The sequence below is a fragment of the Moschus berezovskii genome, chromosome 14, assembly GCF_049115385.1.
Source record: "Moschus berezovskii isolate FMDL1 chromosome 14, NW_MosBer_1.0, whole genome shotgun sequence".
Taxonomy (NCBI): Eukaryota; Metazoa; Chordata; class Mammalia; order Artiodactyla; family Moschidae; genus Moschus; species Moschus berezovskii.
Window position 1 is genome coordinate 52,600,675 of NC_142473.1, and position 7,919 is coordinate 52,608,593.

General features: G+C 42.0%; 1 pseudogene across 1 annotated transcript; it reads left to right on the forward strand.

Moving 5' to 3' along the window:
* Positions 1 to 512: 512 nt before the first annotated feature.
* Positions 513 to 4,805, forward strand: LOC129553921 (hemoglobin subunit epsilon-1-like; annotated as a pseudogene). The gene is made up of 5 exons (XR_016039043.1): positions 513 to 614; positions 2,359 to 2,489; positions 2,794 to 3,294; positions 3,412 to 3,633; positions 4,681 to 4,805. The product of XR_016039043.1 is annotated as a hemoglobin subunit epsilon-1-like (transcript).
* Positions 4,806 to 7,919: the final 3,114 nt, after the last annotated feature.

Genomic DNA, 7,919 nt, shown 5'->3' on the forward strand with positions numbered 1-7,919 from the left:
CCATCACCAACTCCTGGAGTTCACTCAAACTCATGTCCATCGAGTCGATGATGCCATCCAGCCATCTCATTCTCTGTCGTCCCCGTCTCCTCCTACCCCCAATTGCTCCCAGCATCAGAGTCTTTTCCAGTGAGTCAACTCGTTGCATGAGGTGGCCAAAGTATTGGAGTTTCAGCTTTAGCATAAGTCCTTCCAATGAATACCCAGGATTGATCTCCTTTAGAATGGACTGGTTGGATCTCCTTGCAGTCCAAGGGACTCTCAAGAGTCTTCTCCAGCACCACAGTTCAAAAGCATCAATTCTTCGGTGATCAGCTTTCTTCACAGTCCAACTCTCACATCCATACATGACCACTAGTATAACATTGCAAACCAAATATGGGAAAAAAAATACTCTTATTCACACAAGGGCTATTCTTTACAGTGTAGCCAGACTTTTCTGGTCCTTTCATTGGTCTACTATTTCAGTGATAAAATATCTGCTCTCTTGACCTAGAATTGTGTCATCCTAGGTTTGAGCTATTTCAAATCCTAAAAGATGATGTTGTGACAGCGCTGCACTCAATATGCCAGGAAATGTGGAAAACTCAGCAGTGGCCACAGGACTGGAAAAGGTCAGTTTTCATTCCAATCCCAAGGAAAGGCAATGCCAAACAATGTTCAAACTATCGAACAATTACACTCATCTCACATGCTAGCAAACCAAAATTCTCCAAGCCAGGCTTCAACAGTACATGAACTGTGAGTTTCCAGATATTTAAGTTGGATTTAGAAAAGGCAGAGGAACCAGAGATCAAATTGCCAACATCTTCTGGATCATAGAAAAAGCAAGCAAGTTCCAGAAAAGCATACACCAAAGCCTTTGAATGTGTGGATCACAACAAACTGTGGAAAATTATTCAAGAGATGGGAATGCCACACTGCCTGCCTGCCTCCTGAGAAATCTGTATGCAGGTCAGGAAGCAGCACTTAAAACTGGACATGGAACAGCTGACTGGTTCCAAATCAGGAAAGGAGTACATAAAGGCTGTGTACTCTCCCTGCTTATTTAAATTATGCAGAGTACATCATGTGAAATGCCAGGCTGGATGAAGCACAAGCTGGAATTAAGGGTGCTGGAAGAAATATCAATAACCTCAGATATGCAGAACACATGACCCTTATGGCAGAAAGCAAAGAGGAGCTAAAGAGTCTTTTGATGAAAGTGAGAGAGGAGAGTGAAAAAGTTAACTTAAACCTCAATATTGAGAAAATTAAGATCATGGCATCTGGTCCCATCATTTCATGGAAAATAGATGGGGAAACAATGGAAACAGTGTGAAACTTTATTTTTTTTGGATTCCAAAATCACTGCTGATGATGCCAGCAGCCATGAAATTAAAAGACTCTTGCTCCTTGGAAGAAAAGCTATGATGAACCTAAACAGCATATTAAAAAGTAGAGACATTACTTTACGAACAAGTATCCGTCTAATCAAAGCTATGGTTTTTCTAGTAGTCATGTATGGATGTGAGAGTGGGACTCTAAAGAAAACTGAGTGCTGAAGAATTGATGTTTTGAACTGTGGTATTGGAGAAGACTCTTGAAAGTCCTTTGGGCTGCAAGGAGATCCAACCAGTCCATCATAAGGAAAATCAGTCCTGAATATTCATTGGAAGGACTGATGCTGAAGCTGAAACTCCAATACATTGACCACCTGATGCGAAGAGTCAACTCATTGGAAAAGACCTTGATGCTGGGAAAGATTGAAGGCAGGAGGAGAAGGGGACAACAGAGGATGAGATTGTTGGATGGCATCACCGACACGATGGTCATGAGTTTGAATACATTCCAAGAGTTGGTGATGGACAGGGAAGCCTGGCATCCTGTGGTCCATGGGATTGCAAAGAGTCAGACATGCCTGAGCAACTGAGCTAACTGACTGAGGTTAGGTAGTCTATCCAAGGGTGTCTTTTTTTATTTTTCTTAAGGGAAGGGGAAGCTTAGAAATACTTATAAAGTTTACAGCCCAGCAAAACTGATCCACTAAAGGCTGATTTTTAATTATACAATTATAGGCTGCTTTTCCTCCCCCATTCCTTACCATCATATCAACAGGACTCCAGTAAAATAACAGTGGGTTGCAGATGAAAAAGTTGTAAGGTACATACTCTATTTCATGATGATGATGTGTTCTTAGGGAAGGCTATAGACAACAGGGACATCAAAATACAAAACAAAACAAGGGCCATAGAGAAATCTGAAGTCTCCATCACTGATGGCTTCAACAAACATTAAACATACTCCAACCCCTAGCCTCTCATATCAATTCATTTATTCCTCAGTGTGATCACAAGGCCTGTTTTTAAATAATTTCAGACTACTTAGCTGCCTCACTGGTATAAATAAGAAGAGAAAACCAAGAAGAACACTCAGGACAATATCTCCAGAGTAGACAGCTTCTCATGTTGTCACAGAAAAATGAACAGAGGTCCCTGGAAGCACAGGATGTAAGCTTATTCTGCCTGTTCTCTCTACAAAATAACCTTTGGACATTTTAATTTGGGATTGAGCTCTTAGTTCTATTGTAGATCCCTTGCATTTCCATTCAGCTTCATGAAGTAACCATAAATGTCTGTTTGGTTTGGTTTTCTTCTCCTTTGTAAAACTAAAATCCAGAGCTTGGCTTTAATTCACTCCTTAAGAGAGCTAGAATTAATTTTTTTGTCTACAGTTGCATTTTTTATCTTGAGCATGTTTCTGTCCTTGTCACCATCTCACGATCCTTAACTAATACTAAAATGGTTTGCATAGAACTCCTTCCTAGTCTGATGTTTAGTTACACTCCATGAATCATTCTGGGAGAAGGAGAATGGGAGAGATGTATGCCATCATGGAGGATGACACGAGAGGAGCTGAGCGCAAAAACAGGGAATGAGTGGAAAATAGTGTTGAGGATGGAGGAGGACCTAACAAAGGAAGGATGTCTCAGGAACCAACACGTTATCATACACTCAATATATATCTTCCTTGCTGACCATCCGCTGACCTGACTCCACCCTTGAGGGACACAGCCTAACCTTGACCGAAGACTTCAAAGGACAAGGCAGAGAAAGGGGGCAGAAGTTCAGAAGTAAAGAATAAAAGGCCACAGCATCCAGCAGCAGCACAGACTTGCTTCTGATGCTTCTGTGATCACCTGTAAGCTCCACGACTTGACATCATGGTGCATTTTACTGCCGAGGAGAAGGCTGCTATTACTGGCCTGTGGGGCAAAGTGAATGTGGAAGAGGCTGGAGGCGAGGCTCTGGGCAGGTAGGAAGTGGACTTCATGGGGGAGGATGGTGAATATGAGCCTGGCAAATTGACCAGCAAATTCTTCAAAAAATTTCGAGTCATTGATTTTCCATCTGCTGTGTTTCCATCTCATAGGCTCCTGGTAGTCTACCAATGGACCCCGAGATTCTTTGACAGTTTTAGCAAACTGTCCTCTACCTCTGCCACAATAGGAAACCCCAAGGTCAAGGCCCATGGCAAGAAGGTGTTGAACTCCTTTGGAGAAACTATTAAGAACTTGGACAACCTCAAAGGTGCCTTCGCTAAGCTGAGTGAGCTGCACTCTGACAAGTTGCATGCAGATCATGAAGACTTCAGAGTGAGTTCAGGAAGTGTTCATGTGTTCCCTTTTGCTTTGTACTTTGAAATAATAATGGAAGGTGCATGTTTTATTGGAAAGACTAGTAAAGATCTCAGAAATCGTAGATCAAACTAGGTGTTAGAAGGACAGACTTCCAGTGGGCATACCAGACCACCTTGATTCAGGACTAGTGACATAAAGAGCTATGAACAGCCTTACTCTGCATGCATGGTAAATCACTTCAGGTGCCAAACTCTTTGTTACCCCGTGGCTGTAGCAAATCAGGCTCCTCTGTCCATGGGATTCTCCAGGCAAGATTACAGGAAGGTGTTGCCATTTCTTTTTCAAGGGGATCTTCCTGACCCAGGGATCAAATCTGTTTCTCTTACATATCCTGTATTGGCAGGCAGGTTCTTTATCACTAGTCCCATGATGAGCAGCCTTAAGTTTTCTTAAAAATTTTCTGGAATTTCTGTCAGAACTGGATGTATTTACCCTAGAGAATATCAAAGAATAGAATATTTGTTCAAGGAGAAATAAAATCTGGCTTTTGATAGATGAAATCCAATCTCAAGGAAGGAGAAATATCTTATGTGATTCCTGATGACTGAAGTTTAGGAAGATATTTGGGAGAATAATTTTTAGCCAGATCATCTCAAAGAAAAATAGATCAATTCTCTTTTAAATTACCCATCAGTATTGTGACTAAGTGGAGGCTTATTGCTGCATTGGTTGGAGGCTTTAGAAAACTCATCCTAGAAACCCATGCAGCCCTGAAATCCTATGAATATAAAAATTAGAGGGAGGGAGAGAGGCAAATAAAAATAGTGAAATAGGAGAGAGGCAGGGGGATATAGGCAGACAAATGTTGAATGGAGGGCTCATAGAATTTAAATTAAATTGAAGGACTAGCTCATCTGAGTTTATTGTATAGGTACAACCCAGGGAGCAGTTTAAGATGTGAACTTGGGAGTGGGTGTAGGTACTAAGCCATTATTTTCTGCAACTCTTTTAGCAAACTTCTACTTGGCATACTTAATTGTCATTCTGTCTCTCACCCAATCGCTCCTTGGCAATGTGATGGTCATTGTTCTGTCACTTTGGTAGAGAATTTGCCCCTGACGTTCAGGCTGCCTGGCAGAAGCTGGTGTCTGGTGTTGCCACTAATCTGGCCCACAGATACCACTGAATCCTCTTTTCAGTTCATCATTTTGTGTCCCCAGTGCCTTCCTTCTGCCGATAGGGACTGGGGTCTGGCCTTGAGAGCCCAGCTTCTGTTTAATAAAGTACATTCAGTTCAGTGATCAAAAATTAACATTGCATCTTCTCCATCATTTCATCTTGTGCTAAAGGAAAACGGTTCATTAGCTGAAGGATGGGGAGAGACATAGGAAGAAGTAACAGTTCTTTGAGAAGCTTTGGGAAATTCGTCAGTGGAAGACAGACATTTTGGTAGGATTTCGGATTATTGAGAGAAAATTAAGGTGGAGAAAGAAGTTTTCTGGGGTTGAAAATGTTTATTTTAGTAGTTGGGTACTGACTGTCACAGGGCAGTGTGGCAAAAACTTACTGTAACAAGAAGGCAGATGTAGGAAGTGGTGTCTGACAGAAATCAAGATAGATTTATGGTACATGGCAGAGAGTTTGCAGAAAAAAATAAAAGCTTTGTAGGGATTCATCATCTAGACTTGGGTTACTTTTTCAGTTTGTTCTAATTTCCATTTTGAGTCAACTAAGTTATCATATATCTTATGAGACTGAATTGGAGATAAGAAGATCCGTTGAAGGATGACTGAGAATTTTCAGAAAATCTCCATGAACCAAAAATAGCTTACCCTTTTTTTTTTTAAGTAATTAATTTATTTTTTATTGGAGGCAAATCATTTTACAATATTATATTGGTTGGTTTTGCCATATATTGACATGAATTCGCCCCAGGTTTACATAAGTTCCTCCTCCTGAACACCCCTCCCACCTCCCTCCTCCCTTTATCCTCCCCCTGGGTCATCCCCGCATGCCAGCCCCAAGCACCCTATATCATGCATCGACCCTGGACTGGCGATTTGTTTCACATATGATAATATACATGTTTCAATGCCATTCTCCCAAATCATCCCACCCTCACCCTCTCCCACAGAGTAGCAAAGACTGTTCTATACATCTGTATCTCTTTTGCTGTCTCGTATAAAGGATTCCACTGTCTCCTTACAAAGCCAATGCTAAGACACTTGAAATCATTCTGGATCATATTCTAATTGATTGTAATGTGTACTAAAGTAAAATTAGAGTTAGGATAGTATATGAATTTGGATGAACAGGGAGGTGACCAAGACTTCATGTAGGAGAGAAGATACTAACTAAGTCTCATAGTCTAAAATTAGCCAGCCAGAGCTTGGCAGCGTGCAGGAAAATGGCTCTCTGAAAGTGGAAGAGAGAGTAAGACATAGGTAGAGGATTAGGAAAGACTAGATAATATAAGTCTTTGAACATAAAAATAAAAGTTATTACTTTGATAGTAGTAAGAGTAAGTATTCTTAGAATTTTAAATGACCCAAGGAGTAGGATTTGGAGGGAGCAAGTAATCTGCTTAATTCACCCAAAATGAATTGAAAATTGCAGAGACTAGACATGGATGCTAATTGAGGAGAATAGACATAATGGACTCAATCCAAGAAGAGCAGTGTGTTTATTTGTGTCTGACTTTTTGTGACTGTATGGACTATAGCCCACCAGGCTCTTCCATCCGTAGGATTTTCCTGGCAAGAATGCTGGGGCTGGTTGCCATTTCCTGTCCAGGGGATCTTCCTGACCCAGTGATGGAACTTGCATTTCCTGCTTGGCAGGCAGATTCTTTACCGCTAAGCCTCTGGGGAAGCCCTGAAAGAAGAGCAAGTTCAGTTCAGTTCAGTTCAGTCGCTCAGTCGTGTCCGACTCTTTGCGACCCCATGAATCACAGCACGCCAGGCCTCCCTGTCCATCACCAACTCCCGGAGTTCACTCAAACTCATGTCCATCGAGTCGGTGATGCCATCCAGCCATCTCATTTTCTGTCGTCCCCATCTCCTCCCACCCCCAATCCTTCCTAGCATCAGACTCTTTTCCAGTGAGTCAGCTCTTCGCATGAGGTGGCCAAAGTATTGGAGTTTCAGCTTTAGCATCAGTCCTTCCAACGAACACCCAGGATTGATCTCCTTTAGAATGGACTGGTTGGATCTCCTTGTAGTCCAAGGGACTCTCAAGAGTCTTCTCCAGCACCACAGTTCAAAGGCATCAATTCTTCGGCGATCAACTTTCTTCACAGTCCAACTCTCACATCCATACATGACCACGGGAAAAACCATAGCCTTGACTAGATGGACCTTGCTTGGCAAAGTAATGTCTCTGCTTTTTAATATGCTATCTAGGTTGGTCATAACCTTCCTTCCAAGGAGTAAGCGTCTTTTAATTTCATGGCTGAAATCAGCATCGCAGTGATTTTGGAGCCCCAAAAAATAAAGTCTGACACTGCTTCCACAGTTTCCCCTTCTATTTCCCGTGAAGTGATGAGACCAGATGCCATGATCTTCATTTTCTGAATGTTGAGCTTCAAACCAACCTTTTCATTCTCCTCTTTCACTTTCATCAAGAGGCTTTTGAGTTCCTCTTCACTTTCTGCCATAACGGTGGTGTCATCTGCATATCTGAGGTTATTGATATTTCTCCTGGCAATCTTGATTCCAGCTGGTGCTTCTTCCAGCCCAGCAATCCTCATGATGTACTCTGCATATAAGTTAAATAAGCAAGGTGACAATATACAACCTTGACGTACTCCTTACCCTATTTGGAACCAGTCTGTTGTTCCATGTCCAGTTCTAACTGTTGCTTCCTGACCTGCATACAGGTTTCTCAAGAGGCAGGTCAGGTGGTCTGGGATTCCCATCTCTTTCAGAATGTTCCACAGTTTATTGTGATCCACACAGTCAAAGGCTTTGGCATAGTCAATGAAGCAGAAATAGATGTTTTTCTGGAACTCTCTTGCTTTCTCCATGATCCAGCGGATGTTGGCAATTTGATCTCTGGTGCCTCTGCCTTTTCTAAAACCTGCTTGAACATCTGGAAGTTCACGGTTCACATATTGCTGAAGCCTGGCTTGAAGAAATTTGAGCATGAGTTTACTAGCGTGTGAGATGAGTGCAATTGTGCGGTAGTTTGAGCATTCTTTGGCATTCCCTTTCTTTGGGATTGGAATGAAGACTGACCTTTTCCAGTCCTGTGGCCACTGCTGAGTTTTCCAAATTTGCTGGCATATTGAGTGCAGCACTTT